Raw genomic sequence first — 19,189 nt, forward strand, 5'->3', positions numbered from 1 at the left:
TTAAACCATTCAAAGTCACTTTCAAAAATGGTCCACAGCACAGCAATTAGATCCCAGGAACAGTTTTGTTGGCTCCAGAAGACTTTAATCTGGGTAGGTGTTTTACTGCTCTCTGGAGCCTGACACACGTCTCATATTAAGGCTTAGAGATGCCACAAAACATTTCCAGAGAATACTTATTTTTTTTTAAAGAAATGTGTTTAGCCAAAGAAACAATTAAGACAGCATGTTTGGACTTAATTTATTTTTTTACCAGATTTCAAGGAAAAGAAAGCAAAATAATTTTTCCATCTCACAAATTGATAGAGCCAGGGGAGACTATGTCATGACATTCTCACATTTCAGTACTGTCCATAAACACTAAGGGGCAACTCCATTTGCTAAAATGTTCTTTCTGACTTAAAGAAGCATTTCTTTAAGGGTAATGAAAAGTATTTTACTGGTGTGGCTTTATTTGCTTTCTCTTTTTTGCAAATAAGGGACCCACTTTCATGTCACAGCAGCTAACAGAGGAATCATCCTTACCATCAACTCACTTGATTCTGTCTTTGTCATACAATAAGCTAGTAACATGATAAGTCATAGAATAAGCTAGTAACATGTCAACTAGCTGATCTGCTATGGAATATTTTTTTTCATAATTATAACTTGGGGAACTTTTTTCTCTGTCCAAGCCCAAAGGGTCTTGTATGCTGCTTCCACTAATGTAGCTACTTATGTCATAAAATACTGCTGAAATCAATGGGACTATTTATGGAGTCATTTTCTATTCAAAGGGCTTGATTCTCTGATTATTTATTCTGTTTTTTCATAAGTGTTACTCTGCTTACTTGAACAGAGTTACTTCTATTTTAGCTGATGAAAAAGAAACTACAGTCAAAGGTGACAGAGTCTGGCACTAAATGTCTTTGAAAATAGTTGCTTCAAAATAAAGAAAATCGTATCTTTGGATAAGAGCAAATCGCAATTGAACAAAAAGCCCAATCTGGACTTTGTATGTTCAGTTGGATATTCTAAATAAAAATGAATGCTCGAAGGTAGCATTATTTTTGCAGCTCAAACGCTCCCTATATGCTTGATAAATAGCATCTGTCTAGAATTAAATCTTGCCTTGCTGATGTCATTAGGAGACCTTAAACAGAAATTAGATTTCATCCTGCAGAAACAGGCATACAAAGGCTTTTGTTAAAAAATTTCTTCATTTCATAATTCTTAGATGCCCAATTTATGGACCATTCCAGCACATTTCAGTTATTTCATTGAGTCCACAATCTGCTTCCCAATACCTTCTTTCCCAAGCACCTAAAAGATGTGGATGAAGACCAAGCCCTGGGTGAGATGGATAATCCTGATAGCTGCAACTTCCTATTTCACAGCTATCTTAATGATATGGTCCCAACACAGGTGTCCTGAATGCCTGACATGTACAAAGCTTGTAGGGTAATATTCAAAAGCTCCCCTTTTTCACATTTCCAAGGCAGGCAGGGAGCAAGAAATTTTCTACAACTGCTTGTGTATGAGCTATTGCGGGAAATAAAAAGGCTTCTAAGAAGCAGCAGACTTATTGTGCCTGCTTTGCATGGCTTCTGAGTAAATGTGTGCATACTTTCAGATTTTATGCACATGTGAAGATCAGCTGTCCCAGTTATGCATGGTGGGTGGCATGCTGTGGCAAGAAGAATGGGCTCCACAGTCGTAATTGGTAAGCTTCTGATGAGCTGACTGAGCACAGTATACATCATGTAGCACTTTTCACTTTGCCAAGTTAACAGCTATCACCAGAGGTAGAATTTAAACTGCTGGAATAAACAAAGTCAAGGGGAAGTATCTTGCTGAAATGTCACCTCCCACAGAGCTTGTGGAAAGCCATTACTATAGTAAAGGTGCATATATAAGATTTCAAAATTGATATTATATCTCAAAAGATATACTTCAAGAATGCAAAGCATACATCAAGGGCAAACAATTATCTTTCCCAGAGATTAAATAAGATTGGATTTTTTTATACGTTGAAAACTTCCTGGTAGGTTTCAGATGGAATTTTATTATCCAGTGTGATCTGTCTAAATCAACTAAAATAGTTAACTTGTGGAAAAATGTAAGTAATTTGCGGTTATAAAGTTTTAACTTACCTGCCTTGCTTTGTCTGAAAGACGGGGCTATAATCTCAGACAGCTACCAGGAGAATTAACTGGCTCACAAACTAGAAGAACCTTATCTAAGTGGGAAGTGTACTGTAGTTGGAGGTAGAGCTGCTCAAGCAGTAACACTGTGCCAAAGTAGCACCAGAACTGTAGGTCTAAAGACCAAATGTCTTCCTCTTTTACTCTGTCTCTTCTATCAGGACTATAAACATACAGGTACCTGAGAGAACAGAGGAATTCTCCAGCTGGAGCTGCTGGCGGAGCAGGGGTTTGAAAATGTGGACTGAAGAGCAGGGTCAAAAACCAAGCAGTCTGTGCAATGTCAGCCCTACAGGTTTACTTGGGAATGTCTGATGCTGGAGTCCTGAGCAGACTGTTCTGCAAAAGGGAGGGCTGTGCTGCATGGAGGGATCTGCAGGGCTGGGACAGTGGTCCAGCTGACTGCTGAGTTTCATCTTTGGCCCTGTTCTCTGTTCTTCAAGACCAGGGCACAAGGCAAGGGTCCTGAAGTGCAGTGACAGCGGGTATCTCTCGGTGCTGGTGGGACTTTATCTAGGGGCAGCCCCACCAACAGAACAGGAAGATATTGAAGGCTCTGATTCCAGCTAATACTGTCAGATATATTGTTTATGGACGCTGCATACAGACTAGGTATCTAGGGAAAAGGGCAGCATGTTGCTGCCCCCTAAGGAGACAACAGACTGGAGACTGCATGTGTCACAGGGGCGGATACAAAAAACACATTTCCAAATTGACACCTGTGACTATTGGTGAGGTGCCCTGCCCTCTCCAGAATTTCTTGCTCTTGCCCCGGCAGATCCCACAGCAAGTTGCCATGGTCCATAAAAAGTGTCAGTTTTAACCGTGGGGCAAATAGAAAGAGTGGGAATGAATGGAGGACGGGATGGTGTCATAAGCGTGGCTCGTTGGTCAGAGCTCCTCATGATCCGGAGCAGAGCAGCAGGCCCCGTGGCTGGGTGGTGGGGAAGGGGCAGCGGCTGCTCCGTGCGAGAGGGACCAACTTGGCTGTCGCACCTCACTGCAGAGCATTTGCGGGCAACCAGGATCACTTTTTGTTTGCCAGTGGATATATATACTGTCGCACACAGTTGCTGTGATAAAATAAATACCTAGAATATGAGAATTGAAGCAATTCAAAGACCGAGAGCCCTCAACAGGGAAGTGTTGCCTTGGAATAAAGCACTATTCTACTTGAAACCCTTGACATACACAGTAGAACTGCATCTTTTTAAAATTCTTCCCTCCCCAGCCCTTCCCTGTCCCCCTCGCTGAGGTCACCCTGATGTCAGCGATGTATGAAACATGTGCATGTGAAAGCACTATCACTAAGACTGTGAAATCCCAGAGAGGTGTCTATTTTCCTGCCTCTGTCATCATTCCCCTCCTTGAGCTGGGGACAGTCAAAGTGCTGCTAACAAATTAGAGAATCTATAAAGCTTCAAAAGGGACAAAGCCTGGTGAGGAGGTGTTAAAGCAGCCTGCGCCCCGGGGGGAAGGCGATCTCCGGCAATTCTTGAAGAGAGCGTGAACAAGGGAGTCCGCAGGACCAAGGAGAGAGCAGGAGTACACTGGCCATAGCCTCGAGAGACCGAAAAGGGCTCCTGCCCTCCTGGCTGCTTTGGTTTTTGGTTGTTCTTCATCCACAATTTGAAGAAAGGGGGAAAAATTAGTCTTTTATGAAGGGGGCAGACAAGTAAATTATTATTTTGCTTCTTGCTTGACTTGAGGGCTAGAGATTAATCTATTTAGCCCTTTCGCTGGTTTGAATTAATGTCAGGAGGAAGAAACGCACCCGGGAAAATTAGACAGGAGAAGGATCACCTTTAGCTAAAACCGTACTTTGCGTGCATTAGTTTATTTGTGCTTATTTTTCCCACGTTGGTTCTCCGATTGTAAGGAAATATACCAAGTGTGAAATAAACGTTTCGACAAAGTAAATAACTGTTATTACTACTACACGTCCATAAATATGGTCTAAAACTAATAATTGATCACAGTACTTTTCATTTCTCTGCTTCCACTCACTGAAGGACACCGTGCAACGAAAACCGCCGAGGGCACGGAGCGAAGGAGCTGGGGAGAGAGGGCGGCCCTGCTCAGGGGCGGTGGTCCTGCCGGGAAGAGATGAGACTTCTTCCCCGCAAGGGAGCTCGGAAGGGCCGTCTGAGGAGTGTGGCAACGAAGAAGCTAGATTAAAAAAAAAAAAAAAAAAAAAAAAAAAAAAAAAAAAAAAAAAAAAAAAAAGAAAAACGAAGGGCTGGGGAGATGCTGCCCAGGTGGATGGCGAGGATGGAGCTTACACCTGGGGTCGCGAGGTCTGCCCCCGCGGCTTGCAGGACCCCTTTTTTCCCCGGAGCCCGGGGTCAGCCGCCACTTGAGGTGGCAGCGGCACCAGGGAGGTCTGGCAGGACATGCCGAGGGCAGGGCCAGGGGCTCCGTGCTGCCTTGGGCCGGCGCCGCTCCGCTCCCGACACGTGGAGGGGCGCTGCCGCAGGCGGCGGCGGGGCCGGGCGAGGCCTGAGGCTGCTGGCCGAGGCCAGCGGGCCACTGCCGGGCAGGCAGGCTTCCCGACAGCTCCGCAGCGCTCCCCGCTCCGCCCGGCTTGCTGGGACGGCGGGGCTTGGGAAAGTGGCCTGCAGGGTTTGCTCATTCCCGTCGGAAGCGGGGCATGTAAGGCGAGATACATGGGAATGCTCCCAGGTATCCCTTAGAGGCCTCCTGTGGCGGCCTCGGAATGTTTTAGCCTCCTCGTCTCCAAAGGAGTCGAGAGCACGGACTCCCTTCGTGTAGCCCTGCAAACACCGAACACATTGGCAGGCACCTGAGAGCCCCCGGAAAGGGAGGCTGGCAGGACGGCTCGGCGGGGTCCGCTAGCGCACACCTTTCCCTCTTAGGGGAACGAACGGTGCTCTCGTTTTCCTTCCCACCGCGGCTGCCGTGCAGGGCTGCCGAAGTGGGTTATCACCTGGGAAATTAGATAGTCAAACCTAACTTCTTCTTCCTGCTTCTGCGGGAATCGAGAAAACACAAGGAACCAAAAAGAGAAAAGAAAAAAAAAAAAAAAAAAAAAAAGAGAGAGAAAGAGAAGGGGTTAAAAAAAAGAGGGAAATTATAGGTCTCAAATATTCCTTAATTTATCTGCCTAGGCTTCCAAGCAGGAGGGAAAACGAGCTCTTATCCTTTTTTATTTTGCTAAAGTAATTTCTGTGCAATCCCGATCGGAGCCACATCTCTCCACTGCCAAGCAGCTCTCTTTCGAGTATGTTCACATTAGGTATGATGTTCATAATAATAACAACAACCCCGAGAATTATGAGACAAGAGCACGTTTGACAGTGTTTGAGAAATTCAAATACAGCTGCATCGGCTTTGTCTCTGGTTCAGTCACATTTATTTCCCTAAGCTAGGCAGACAGCCTGAGTGAAGCATGACAATGAGGTTTGTAAATAGCAAATGGAAGGGTTTGCGGGGTTGTTGGGTTTATGTTGTTTCTTTTTTTTTTTTTTTCTTCCTCCCCTCCCTGTTTGATTTTACTCTCAATCCAAATAGCCTTCCTCAGTGAATGTTTCAGACAAGAGAATGTGAGCGGGAGGGGACGAGGGGGGCTTATAATTGCAGGTTCCCTTTGGAGCTGGAATTAAAACGCTGACGGCGTGTGTTGCAGAGGAAAGGTGCAGAGGCAGACTCCGCTCTGACTGCAGGACGTCTGTGTTGTCACTGCTATAGCGATTATTTACAGCCAAGCGCTTGAGAGCAAACGACGCTTCAAAAGCGCTAAAGTTGGGGGCCCTACTCTCTGTGCCGAGATGTCAGGAGCACCCCAGGCGGGCAAGGGACCCGGGCCCAGAAACCCGCTCCCTCCGTTGGGACCCCGCAGCCGCCCAAGGATAGCCCTGGGACCGGTGCTACCTCTGGGCAATTACCTCTGGGCAATTTCCCATTCGCACCCTTCCTGGGCGTCCCGAACTGGGGCTGGGGGTAGGGGGGAGATCAGCTGAAGATGGCTTTAAAATATCTCAGCAGAGCGACCAGGTGGACATTAGGACAGCTCATTTCGATCAGTTACTCTTGCCAGGTTCAAGTGCCCTGTGCTTGGTGCTGCGCACAGACCTGTACCTCAACGAAAGCACTGGGGATGGGGTGAAATTAATAATTTTCTTTCCTTATTCAAGTCAGGTCGTCACTTCAATAGACCTCCCCTGCTTTCTCTGGTTGAGAAATGTATTCCTTTCTTTTATCAAGCTCTTACTCTCCCCTTCCCGTAGCCTTGTCTCAGGGAAAAAAAAAAAAAAAAAAAAAAAAGGAGAGGGAAAAAAAAAACAACAAAACAAGCCAACAACCACCCAATTTATTTCAGCTACTTAGACCAGTTAAAATAGATTTGCAAAAACGTCTGCAGCTCTTCAAAACTTTCCCTGCTTCCTTATCAAAGCCATCTTCCCAGTGGAAGATTGGGAGAGCTTGTTTATTTGTTTTGGTTGTCTCAAAACTCTCTCAGTCTGTCGCTTGTTAGTGCCTAGCGTGCCCATCTCCTCACGGCCGGCCTCCTGGGAGATGCGGTGGTCCAGGCAGCTGGGTCCGAGCTGAGAACTTCACCTGCTGCACACATAACCCCCAAAGCTTCCCGCAGAGACTATTGTGCCTTGCTAAGTTTTACCGAACATACCAGTAACTATTTTTCTTGGGCTCTTTTTAGCCACCGCGGCTTCAGCGAAGGCCTTTTCTTATGGCTTCTATTGCAGTCCCTATTCATGAGAAAGGGCAGGAGACGGACGTCGGAATACTCATCTTTTCCTGGGAGGGCAGGAGGGAGGAACGAGTGGAAACCTTTGTCGCTTCGGGAAGCCTGTCACTAAGCGGACGAAGCCTGTCCCTGCTCTCCGTAAGGCAAGGAACGAGACTGCAATAATAGAATACAAACATGTGTTTTGTTTTCCATTAAGTCGATAGACCAGACAAGGTCTGCCCCGGGGAAAAGATGACTTGAACTGTTAATGAGAGCTGACACTGGGATTTAAATAGTGAGGCTCCTTTCGCCAGCGGTGTCTCAGCAATACTGCTTTTTTTTTTTTTTTTTTTTCCCTCCTCTCTTCTTCGCAGGTCTGGGAGGTGCCCCAGCAGTGCGAGAAGGGACGGCACCTGCCAGCGGGACACCTCTCAGGGTGAAAGTGGCAGGAGCTGTCACTCCTGCGGGTCTGATTTTTTTTTTTTCACGGAAGTCCTTTGGAGGCGAGAGGGGGAGACGAAAGTGCTCGTAATTCTCTTCTCGGTGCCCCGTGTAGGTAAATGTAAAACTGACCCGTTTTCTACTGGTACCAACACTGCACAGAAAGCCCTTAGGCCGTTTGAGGGGGAGCGCAGCGGTGCCTGACGCTTAGGAAAGTGCCGGCGCGGCCCGTGCGGGCGGGCCGGGGGTGCGGGACGCGTTCCCCGCCCCGGGCCCGGCCGGGCAGTGCCGCAGCCGCGGGTCACGGCTGTCCCCGGCCGGGCAGTGCCGCAGCCGCGGGTCACGGCTGTCCCCGGCCGGGCAGTGCCGCGGGTCACGGCTGTCCCCGGCCGGGCAGTGCCGCGGCCGCGGGTCACGGCTGTCCCCGGCCGGAGCGGCGCGGCGGGCGCTGGCGGCCCGTGGCCACTAGATGTCGCCGGCGCCGTTCGGATGGCGCTCGCTCCCCGCCGCAGGCGCCCGCTCGGGCCCGGGCACGGCCAGCGGGCACCGCTCCGCTCCGCTCCGCTCCACGCGGGCCTGCCCGGGAGGAGTCGCACATGGCCACCGCCCTCCCCGCGGGCACCGGGTCTCGGGGGGAAACCTCGGAGTCCCAGGGGCGGCAAGCCTTTCTGCGGCCCCGGCCGCGGCCGTCTCTGTTGGCGATACGTTGGCCTGCTGGGTGAGGGGCTTTATGGTGTGAATTTCGACGATAAAAGGTCTCTGCGGAAGACATGCAGGAGCTTGGAGCCGGGAACCTGGGTAGCGTGTTCCCGTGGAGATGTACGGAGTTTGTGCTTCGGCCGGTTTGCAGGGGCCAGAGCACTGCGGGTGCTTGGCTCCCATGGGAATATGCTGCTATCGGTAAAGGCTACTGCGCACACTGGGATCCCCCACATGGAGCTCCGGTGCTGCCAGAGGCAGATGCGAAGCACGAAGTCGGCGGCTGGCCCTGGGAAAAGCTCCCAAGCTGAGCATTTCTGTTGTGTGAAGTGCCCGCATTAGCAGCCCGAACACGTAGGGAAAGGCTGACATCTGCGATTTGGTACGAGGCACCCGAGAAATGACAGACCTCCCGGTTAAGAGGGGCGCCCCCGCCTCGGCTCCCGGCGGGGGAGGGACCCACCGAGCCCCGGCGGCGCCTGCAGGAGAGGCTTGCCCCAGGGAAGGAAACCTCCTCTCCTGAGCTTTCCTCAAATCTGAAAACAGCCATACGACAGTCTATAGTCCAAATCTAGAGATTTGGAATGTTCACGGTCAATGCCCAGAAGTGAAAAGATAGAGGGGGACCTTCGGTATAAACTTTGAGCCTGATTCCAGTGGAAGTATAAATAACAATAGTTTCCAGGCTTTTGTCCCCGGTTTACAAAATAACACGTAAAATCGAGGTTGCACCGTGGGTCATTTGCCTCAGCCTTTGTGCCAACGCACCTCTGCCTTTTGACTCCTTACTGTGTAGTTTATACACCACCCCTATAACACCCTCCCGAATTTTTCAAAGCCCATTCATATCGCTCATCTGAAGTAGAAAGAAACCAGAGCTACTGTATTTCACAAGTGCTGGCGAAAGCCGCCTGGGCAGGAGAGACCCTTGGGAGCCGGCAGTGAAGGCGCGGTCGGACCGAGCTGCGCTCGCCTCACGGCAGGAGGGACCCGCTCGGATCGGTGTGGGGTCCACCCCGCTGTGAGCACGAACACACACACCAGGAGCAGAAATTTGGAGACTTGCTAGGGCGGGGGAGTAAAAAAAAAAAAAAATTGAAAATAAGAAAATAAAGAAAAAATCGTTCGGGGTTAACCCCGAAAATAGTAATTTTGAAAAGCCTCCTGGCAGAGGAGTCCTGAAAGTTTCTTCTAGCTCTCTTCGCATTTTCTGTAGTCTGTAGCTGTTGGAGTCGCGTCACGGAGGACATAAGCCATTCCCATGGATTTGTGTTTGTGTGGTCAAAATAGTAAAGAGCTCTCTTGTTACTTCGATAGGTTTTCGAGCCCTTGCTGGGCTACGGCTAAATGGCGCCTCTAAGTACCAAGATACGGGGCAAAGGATGTATCGTAAGAACGGATGGGAGTATGCTTGGCATAGCTGACATTTATTGAACTATCCAAAATTAAATAAGTTAGTTACAGATAAAGAAATGTTAGGTATTCCACGACACAATTGTTGCACGAACTGCCTTCAATTAAGTTGTTTTGTTTTCAGGGCTGTTCTGCAAGCATCTTCCACACGGTTGGTGGAAAGGAGAGATCTCATGGGCTGTTCTGCATTTTCAGAGACGATCAAGTCAATCCTGAGAGGGGGGAAAAGAAAGTCGCTTTAGAAGGAGAAAAACTGCTGCTTTGGAGAGTTCAATGAATTATTTTAAATGCCGTATCTCAGAGAAAAGGCCTCCTATAACAGATTCCGAGATCGTGTCAAATTATAATGAATTGAATCACAAGAAGCAATTACAAAGCAAATATTGTGATCGGTGTTTTGGGTAAAATCGGAGCCGGATTTATAGAGGAATATTAACTCAGATTCTTTTTTTTTTTTTTTTTTTTTTTTATCAACATTGATTAGAATGGTGTTAAGTCTAGAGACCTCTTCCTGTAGATGGCGTCCTTTGGGTACTGAGTAATCAATAATAGTACAGTCATACTCAGGAGACTTTACTAAGCTTTGGATAGTAAAATAATTAATATCTTTTTAGTTATATTTTTATTGAAAGTGAAAACCCCTGGATTTATCGTAAGCAAAAGTGTGTTTCTCCTTCATGCGGATGCAAATAAAAACTGTTTGAATAAATAAGTTCTTTCTGAACATTTTGTTGTCAAAGTGTTAAATGTCCCCGTCATTTTTATTCAAACACTAACATGATTACAGCCAATTATATATTCACCACTGTTCTTTATTTTAGAGTAATTGTACTTGTCACTAATAAAACAGAGACATAATGGATCGCTACTGTTCTGAATTTTAAAGCAATTTTCTGTAATTTGATTGAATTATACATCATCTCCACTACTTTTTTATTTCTATATTTTGAAATCCTATTTTCTTGAAAATTGCAGTTCTATTCCTGTTTTGTTGATCCTGAAGTAACGAAACCTTCTGTAACATTTATAAATAGAGCCTCGTCCCTTTTGAAATGTGGAAAATCATTATTTCAGTCCCAACATACTGAAAGCTTTAAATTGAAAGTCTGAAAGTCCAGAGAAGTGCCTAAACCAGATCATTGGCTCTACACGCTGTCCTTGGAAATGAGAAGCAGAACAAGAAGAGAGGGAAAAAATCTCCAGTGTGCATAGGAAGGATTGATGACCTTACTGCAATTATTTGAGGAGTTTCTTGGAGCTCAAACATAGAAACACACCAAGACAAGCAGTTCGGTTGCTAGTATTTATCATGGAAGAAAAAAGACACGGGGAAAATACACGCCAATTACATTCCTCCAATAATTTAGAGTCACTATACTGTCCGTATGTCCTTTTAGGTAGGCGATTATAGGTGAGAAGCCCAGAACTGACTTGGCTATCTTTAGGAACAGACAATAGAGACGCAGAATGATACAGAAGTATATGAAGAGACCGTAAACACATGCAAAATACTGCGGTGAGTTATTCTACTGCTCCTCGAGTTGTTTCTCTGAGAATGAGCTCTCAGAGGGCTGGAGTTTTGTTGTTGTTTTCCAAAGCCGAAAGCGTGCCTTTAATTTAGCAATTGAATCAACCATCAGCACGGAGAGGTATGATCTGCCTTGTCGACAAACACAAATCAAAAAATGATACAAAGGCTTTCACAAGTTAATTTCATATGACAAAACACGTGCCCACCACAGCAGATAAAGTTGAACTATCGTTTGCAAACCGTGGGATTGCGTAAAAAGATGGTTTTAAAGTACGGTCAAGCACGAATGTTTTCTCCATTGTTGTGTAAGGTAAAACTAAGGGAAGGCGCAGAAACGAGCGGGTGGCTCACTGTCAGATGCTTTCAGTGAAGATTTAGCGGGACCCGATGCCGACATTCAGTGAGAACCACGCTTGTTGCTTTTGCAGATTCCCTCTTTAGTATAGCCTCAGAAATTAGCTTGAAGTCGCCTTGGAAGGCAGAGGAAAAAATAAGAAAGAGCTATTTTTCGTTTCGTTAATTCCAAAGTGTACAACGACTTGAGAGACTTTTCTTTGCCCTTTCATTGGTGTTTTGAAATGAATGCGAAAATAATGTGTAATGTCATCCTCTGCAATATTCTGCTATAAGACAAATGAAAATTACTTATTTGTTGGAGTTCCCGTAGCTACGGCATGATTTCATTATTTGGTGGCGTGTATAGCTCGATTATAATAAAGATTGTTTTCTAAAAACTCCTAGGAAACAAAACCTCAGTGTGTGTGAGCACCTATGCAAGTGCCTAAAAGATAGAGAGAAGAAACCACACCAGGGGGATGCATTCCGGGAGAAATCTTTCTATGTTTTTCCTCTCCGCATTGTCAATGCCGGGAGAGTCTGTCTGCAGCCACTTCATTTTCTTGGTCATATTATTAGCGAGGCAAAACTACAAGCCCCAGGCTTTAGCGAGACATGGTCCGTGCTCGGTGGGAGGGACACAAATGGGATTTAACTTGTTGCCAGTCATTTTTGTGTGTTTGTTTGTTTGTGCTGGTGCTTTAAAAGCGAAACAAATTCCAGAAACAAAGCGGGGGGGAGGGGGAGGCCGGGGAGAGAGGGAGGAGGAAAACAAGCTGTATATAAAAGGCATATCATATTAAAATAATACATGGACACACCCACTGATATCAAGGGTACGATATCAGCCCTTCCCCAAGAAACTTATTTCTAAGTGGTAGCGGTTATAATCATCCAACAAGCCCCTTGCCATCACTCCCCCCTCCCTCCGCTAAAGAAAGGAAGAATGAAAGAAAGAAAACATGGAGACCACCCTGCCCGACATAAAAAGTGTTCAGAATAAGCTACACAAAGAGGCAGATCCTGCGAGCCCTGCCTGTGCCAGGACACCAAGGAGCGGGCAGGGTCCGCTTGCCGAGCAGCCTCATTGGCGCTAGCTCCAGCCCCATCATCCCGACACCCGCCAAGCGCGGGTCCGGCCGCGAGCGAGGAGCGGCACCTCGCTCCGGCACCTCCTCACGCCTGAGCCCCGGCACGGGGAAAGCCAGCAGCATCCGTACTCCGAGGCTGCCGAACGCCTTCTCCTAGAGCGGTGCACAGTCGGCTGTGGCTTTCTTTGTACACCGGGCATTTTGCTGTGGTTACAAGGGGGACCGGGGCGGGGGAAGATAGAAGGATAGGGGAGAATGACGCGCTTTTGTAGGCCCTAAAATACGGATCCGCAGCTGACCCGGCCGAGTCCGAGAGCCCGCCGAGCCGGGGGCTGCGGCGGCGGCGCGGTGCGGGGACTGGGCCGCGGCGCACGGAGCAGCGGCGGGCGCGGCACGGCCAGGTAGGACGGGCGGATGGGCACCCCCGGGCACCGGCGCCCCCCCGCGCCCGGATGCCTTTGGCGGAGCGACGGAATGGGAACGGCGCTGGGAGAGACAGACCCTATCTGTCCTTCTGCTGAGGAAGGGGTGGAAGCCGGGGAGGGGGGGGCGGGTGGAGCGGGGGAAAGGGCGTCTTTTCTCTCGAGTCACCGAAAAACTGCAAAGCCAGATTCATGTGTCATTTGCCAAAGATTACGTTTATAGGAGGCTGAAGAGCTTTAGAACAACACCATGAAAATACACCAGCAACAGTTTCTTAGGAGTCAAAGAGCAGCTAGAGGTCTTCTTCAAGCACTTCTTGGGGTTTGTTTTGTTGTTTTTCTTTTTTCTCCCCAGGTCTTTCTTTTCCCCCCGTATTTTATTTCACATTCTTTGCTTCAATATCACAACGCCGACAAAAGCACCGGCCTAGAACATTTTAACAATAAACCCAACAGAAATAAAATTATGTATTTAAATCTGGAGAACAAAACTAGGTTTTTAACTTGTTCATTTCTCCCTTGCATTTTATTATCATCGTCTGCATAACGCTGTGGAAAATCTTAAAGGATATTTTATATTTTTGTTTGATTTCTGAATTAAGGAGAGCTTGTGTTACACAAGATAGACCTATTGCCTGTGCAGGTGTAATGGCTCTTTTCTGCACACCGGCATATTTTAAAAAGGCGATATATAGGATCTAAAAACCCGCAGGTCTTCAAGTTGGCAGTGAGTATAAAAATATTCTGTTCTGAAAAAATCTGGCAGTGGCAGCTGAACACAATAAATCTAGTGGATGCTCTACACTCCCTAGATAGGCTTTCTGTGGATGGCATTCTATAGCTACAGGAATAAATAAATAAAATCTTCAGCTTTTAATTAAGGCGATTTAATTCAGACCTATCCACTCCGCGTAGTCGCCGTGGGAAATGTATACTCCAATGTTTACCCGGATCTCTTTCTGTCACTATTCTGTCTTGTTTTACGCTTACGACATCAGCAAAGCTTTCTGGCCCCTACAGCCATTGTTTCCCATTTCGACGTTCTTCGTCGAACCTCTGCCCGCCCAAGAAACTCCCTAAAGTTCAACAGGAGGGAACTCAGTGCACTTAGTTTATTAATGTCATTGTTTTAAACGCTACCTCTCCCCTAGTTGCTCAGGCTTCTCTAAAATATACAGTGTCCCGCTGGCGGTTCTTTTTGGTACAGTGCAGCTTCTCAAAAGATCATCGGATGGAGAAACTTAGCTCTTTTTGAAACATTTAAGTAACTGAGCAATTAGTTCTGAATGGGGTGGGGGGAGGGAAGACTAGAGAGCTTAAATGGGGGGGGGGGGGCAGGGGGGAGAGACACAATACAGCTAGCCCAAAAACAACAGGGATGTGTATGCATGGGAAGGAAACTTAAAAGGTTTGTATTTAAAGTGTGCTTGCAAGGTCTTCGGCACAATATGCGCTGCTCTCCTCAAAGGGGCACCGAGTGCCAATAACCATTAGTCATCCAGTAAGGACCTTTCATTACAGATTTATCTTTAGGGGCATTTCCCAGAAGGGAACATAGCTGCGGATTTCAAACGCGGTCCAGTTCCAGTTACACAGTGCGTACCTGCTGCAAAAGAAGGGAGAGATACTTACCAGAGTTTCAGGAATGCGCGGATAGCACCAAGGTCTCTGCAGTGCTCCTTTCCTCTGCGGAATACTGTCTTGCATCCGAGGCAGTTCCCAGTCTATATTTGATATTAACAGCCTCAAATACGAGGCTCTCCCATAGACATTTTTTTCCAGGGTTTTCAAGCAAATTTCTCGGTGCCACAATGTTATGATGGAAGGATGCTGAAATGACAGGCCTTGTAGACGCTTGTCTTAATCATCGGCTTCTTAATTTAGTTTTAGTGCTGTGGTTTTGTGTGTGTGCGCGTGTGTGTCTGCGCTTGTGTGCGCGCAAGAGAAGCCTCTGACAACCTGCAGCTTCCTAATGACTGACGAGGCAGGGCTGCTGCAGCAAAGTAACACTTCCCTGGTGTGAAGACCTCTTACTGGGAAGTTTAGTTCACTACTGTTCTCGCAATCCTAATCGTATAACTTGTAACTAAAACCCATGGAAGAAGGATATAGCATGCTAAATAGACTAACTTCTAATCACTAGAAGCTGTTGAGGATTAACTGGAAGCTGGCTAGAGGCGGACACCTAAACTTAAATCTACAAATGCAGAGAGAAGTCTGGACCATTGAATGCTTCTTCCTCTCCCTCTTTGCCTCCATTCATCCATCCACCTTCAGTCCCATTCACCCCTCTTCAAAATGTTTGACTACCTCTCTCTCTTTGTTAGCGCACTGCTCCGTCCCCATTCGCCATGCCTTAGCAGCAGGGTATCAGTATCTGCTGAGCAGTCCTTACCTTAATTGCCCAGGTAACCTGGAATAAATACGGCAAGCTTATAGTCAAGGGGGAATAGAATTATATAAGCGTACATGGAGGCATTTACTGTACCGAATGTGATATTACTGATTGTTAAACCAAAGTGTCCGGACTCGTTTCATGAAAGCATGATGCCATCGAAGCGTGGTTACTAAATACCCTTTCTTCATGGCTGAAAAAAAATCTCATTCATTTCTTAAGCTGTCAGTACATTTTAGCAGCTTAACCGCCTTGAAAGAGCCCGAGAGTACCGAGCCACTATACCCGTGTGAAGGGGGATTGAAGGCTGAAGCTGGGGCGGGGGGCGGTGCAAGGGAAGTACGCTATATGCATTAAGTGTACATTGGAGAGGGTGTTTTCTTCCTTTGGCCTTTAATTTAAAAACGAAATAAAAATAATAATAATAAAAAAAAAAAGTAGGGGGGAGGGCGTGGGCAGAAAAGTATGTGGTTGAAACATTATCCCTACAAGTTATACCCAAGAGGTGCACGGAGATCGCTGCTGAATGGCACTTCAGCCAGGACGTTTCAGCTCAGCTATTCAGCCCCATCCTGACCCCGGAGTGGATACTCTCAGTCCATCCCCGCCGCTCGGTTCGGTGGATCCGCAGCGTCGTTGAACGTGCAGGTGAGGCATCATTAACACTCTGCAGAGAGCCGGCTCCCCTCTGCACACCCACCCGTAATTCACAGGGCTGGGGCTGTGTGCCTCCGTTCCACGCACAAGCTTCTATTCCAAACACTCCACAAACCCTGCCCTGTTAGAAAATGCTGCCATGAGGGGTTTTCTTAAGAGAATTCGAGTTTAGCCAGAGTTGAGCGGTCAAACCTGCTGTTCATGCAGCGCCCCGATGCACAAAGGTACCACTGAAGTGGAGTCGTGTTCAGGGCAGAGCTCAGGAAGCAACTGGCGTTAGAGTAAAACTCCTGCATTTCCAAAGTAAATAGTTTTATAAACGATGCCTTTTCTGCCAAAAAAAAAAAAAAAAAAAAAAAAAAAAAAAAGACTCGAAAGTTAAAGTCCAGTTCTAATTGACGTGGCTTCTCTCACATATATTTTTCTCTCCCGTAAACAATGAATTAATCTTCATGAACGTAAAAAGATATGTACTACATATTGGACAAAACATTTCCTTTTTTGGTAGAACTGTATATCCACAGCATTAAAAAAAAAAATTATATATATATAAATCCTAAGTTTGTGCACAGAGTTTTATTCCGCACCCATAACAAATGACCAAATGTTAAATCTAGATCATCAAATGTTTTTAAAGTGTCCTTCTTGCAGTGTTAGCCTTTTGCTCGGAAATGCAAAAAAAAGATAAAACTTCTATTTTCTTCCCTGCTACATTTTCATCGCTGATCACAACACAAAGTAAACTCAGCTTTGACCTAAGAAACACCTCAAGGCATTAAAATTTCAACAGGCAATGTCAGTGTTACATTAAACAAGAACTCCTCCAGTTCGCTACAGAGCTGGGATTTGAATAAAACGTTCAATGTTAACAAACAATACACACGTTTGGCACTTTGTGTATTAAATGGATCAAAGAGATTTGATAAGGCACAATACACCATTTGTACAGACCTGATTGAGTTAATATAATATCAGCAAATTTTACAACGAAATGAATCTGTTTCTTTTCTTTGTGTTTAAAACCACCACAGATTACAAATTTTAATGATCTGAAAATGTTTGGTATACAAAATCATGCTTATTTCAGTATTAGCAAAAACACAAGAAATTTTTCAACACAAACACCCAGCTGTGTCTATTTTAAAAGCAGTTCAATGACAGCTTGCACTTATGAGCATGCAATCAGCTAATTTCGCTTTTTTTTTCTTCTGTGTTAATCAACACTTTCCTTCCTGCATATCAGAGTACAAATAGTATAGTTACTCCACATCAGTAAATGTTTACGTAACCTGTCCTTTCTCAAGAATCTGGTTACACCGAATCATTACATGCTAGACCGAGTAGGAAAACGCACTGGGCCCAGCCACCCTAATGGGATCCTAGTGCACCATAATGACACATATTAGTTAATGATCATCATAATCATAATAATATGCAGGAAGCTTACCTTTCCTCTTACCCCTTGCTATGGTAGAGTCAGATAATATCCTCCTCACTGCACTCTTCGTCAAGAAATCCCATATATTGACTTCAGTGTTGAGAAACGAAATCATTATAAATTGTCATGATAAAAAAAAAACCAAAACAAAGAACCTGAATTTCTAAAAAAAAAAAAAAAAAAAAAAATCCAAAACTAAACAACAAAGGAAAAAAGAGTGATTGTTGATCATTAACTTGTGTGTGTGTGTGTCAGTAGCAACCTGTTATGAAATTGGTTAAATAAATACAATTGTGGTAAGGTCATTCGAGGTTAATCCAATGCCCAGAGTTCATGCCATCCCCAATTGCAATTGTTTATTACCGGTCCATTTTACTTGTCCTCGTTATTTACTCTCTCTTTCCCACACTCGCTTTTCCTCCCTCCCTCGTACACAGACATACACAAACACATATATAAAACGCGCGTCTGCACAGAACTACATTCATTGCATTGTGCTCTAACCTGAATTTCCTTGGGATAAGTTGTTTTAGCTGGGGTTGAGCTGCACGTATTGTTTCTACGGAGCATCTTTTCCTCCAGCACAAACGTGAAGCAGCTTAACGCGGTGCTGGAGGTTTACCACAGATTTGGTCTGAATGCGATCAGCACGCTCTCTGTCCATTACATTTCCCCTTCTCCTTTCCGAGTTAAGAAAGCTGCGCGATGTATTTCACTTTGTTTTCAGCTTGATTTTTTTTTTTTTTTTTTTTTTTTTTTTTGTTCCCGTGTTGACAGTAAAAACCGATATGCTGTGGACGATTAATACCCAACCCTTTGGTCCTGGCAAAGCGCAGCCGTAAACCCGAGCCTGTATCACCGCGTCTACTTGTGGAAAGCGGCGGTGCCAGACCCTTTCCCTCCCCAGGAGAACCCGGCCTGCTGCCGCCCGCCCTATCCCTTCTCCCAGCAAATCTAAACCCCGCGGAACTCAGACCCCGTGGCCAGGCCCACGGGCCGGGCCGGCAGGAAACCGCAGTGTCGATTTCATGGGCTACCAATACCAACATTTATTTTGTACGCCTGTGCGCGGCCTGTGCGCGCCGGCTCGGTCAGCCCGGCAGCGCCGAGGAGGCGGCGGCCGCAGCCCGGCGCCGCGCGGGTGAAGCGGCATCCGAGCGGCAGCGGCGCGGGGCTGAGGGGCGGCGGCGGGCGGGAAGCGCCAAGCCCGGCTCCGGCCGCCGGTGACACGGGGCGAGAGCAGGGGAGGAGATGGGCCGCTCGCTCCCGAGCCTCTCAACTCACAGTGCGGAGAGCGGCGGGCACGGCCCGGGCGGCCCGGAGCAGACCCTGTCTTCCCCAGGCAGGCCGCGGGCAGCGGCGTCCCGGGCCCGTCCCGCCGCCCGCGTCCCCTCCGGACGATTGTTTTGTTTTCTGCCTCGGCAAAATAACAAACAGAAATAGCCGGGCCTGGGAAAATAAATTCGCCGAGCGACTTCGGCGGAATCCGCGAAGTAGTACCTCCGCCGCCACCGATGTGCCACGGCCGCTTCACCCACCCGGCCTCCCACCCCGCCTCCTTCGTCGCCAGAGGAAGGGGCAAAGCGGATCGTGGCAACTCGAGTCCGCCGGAGGAACTGGGGGAGCGGCCGGGCCGGGCCCGCCGCCGCGGGACGGGCGCGGGTTGTTGGGCGCGGGGGGATTTGTGCTGGCGGCGGCGGCCGGGGGGGCGCGGGGCGGGGGGCGCGCGCGCACCGCGCGGTGATGCGCCCCTGCGCCGGTATCCCTGCGCCGCGGGAGCCGCGGCGGCGGCGGGGGCGGGGCGCGCGGGGCGGGGCGGGGCGGGGCGGCGCGCCGCCATTGGCCGGCGGGCGGGCAGACGCGCGGGCACGCCGC

General features: G+C 47.5%; 1 long non-coding RNA gene across 13 annotated transcripts in view; it reads right to left on the bottom strand.

Moving 5' to 3' along the window:
- The window catches only part of LOC101234101 (uncharacterized), a 43,437-nt gene extending 24,379 nt beyond the window's left edge, over positions 1-19,058 (bottom strand). For 3 of the 13 annotated variants that reach the window (XR_012056383.1, XR_012056380.1, XR_012056382.1), the window contains exons 1-3: positions 17,819-19,047; positions 17,324-17,404; positions 14,457-16,207 (exon numbers count right to left, since the gene is read on the bottom strand). This is a non-coding gene — a long non-coding RNA (uncharacterized lncRNA). Of the gene's footprint in view, positions 1-1,193; positions 4,353-6,493; positions 9,657-9,886; positions 13,252-14,456; positions 16,208-17,323; positions 17,405-17,677; positions 17,799-17,818 lie in introns of those variants that run through there. The other 10 variants (XR_012056386.1, XR_012056375.1, XR_012056387.1 and 7 more) reach the window with 10 other exon arrangements.
- Positions 19,059-19,189: the final 131 nt, after the last annotated feature.

The sequence above is a fragment of the Taeniopygia guttata genome, chromosome 5 (assembly GCF_048771995.1).
Source record: "Taeniopygia guttata chromosome 5, bTaeGut7.mat, whole genome shotgun sequence".
Taxonomy (NCBI): Eukaryota; Metazoa; Chordata; class Aves; order Passeriformes; family Estrildidae; genus Taeniopygia; species Taeniopygia guttata.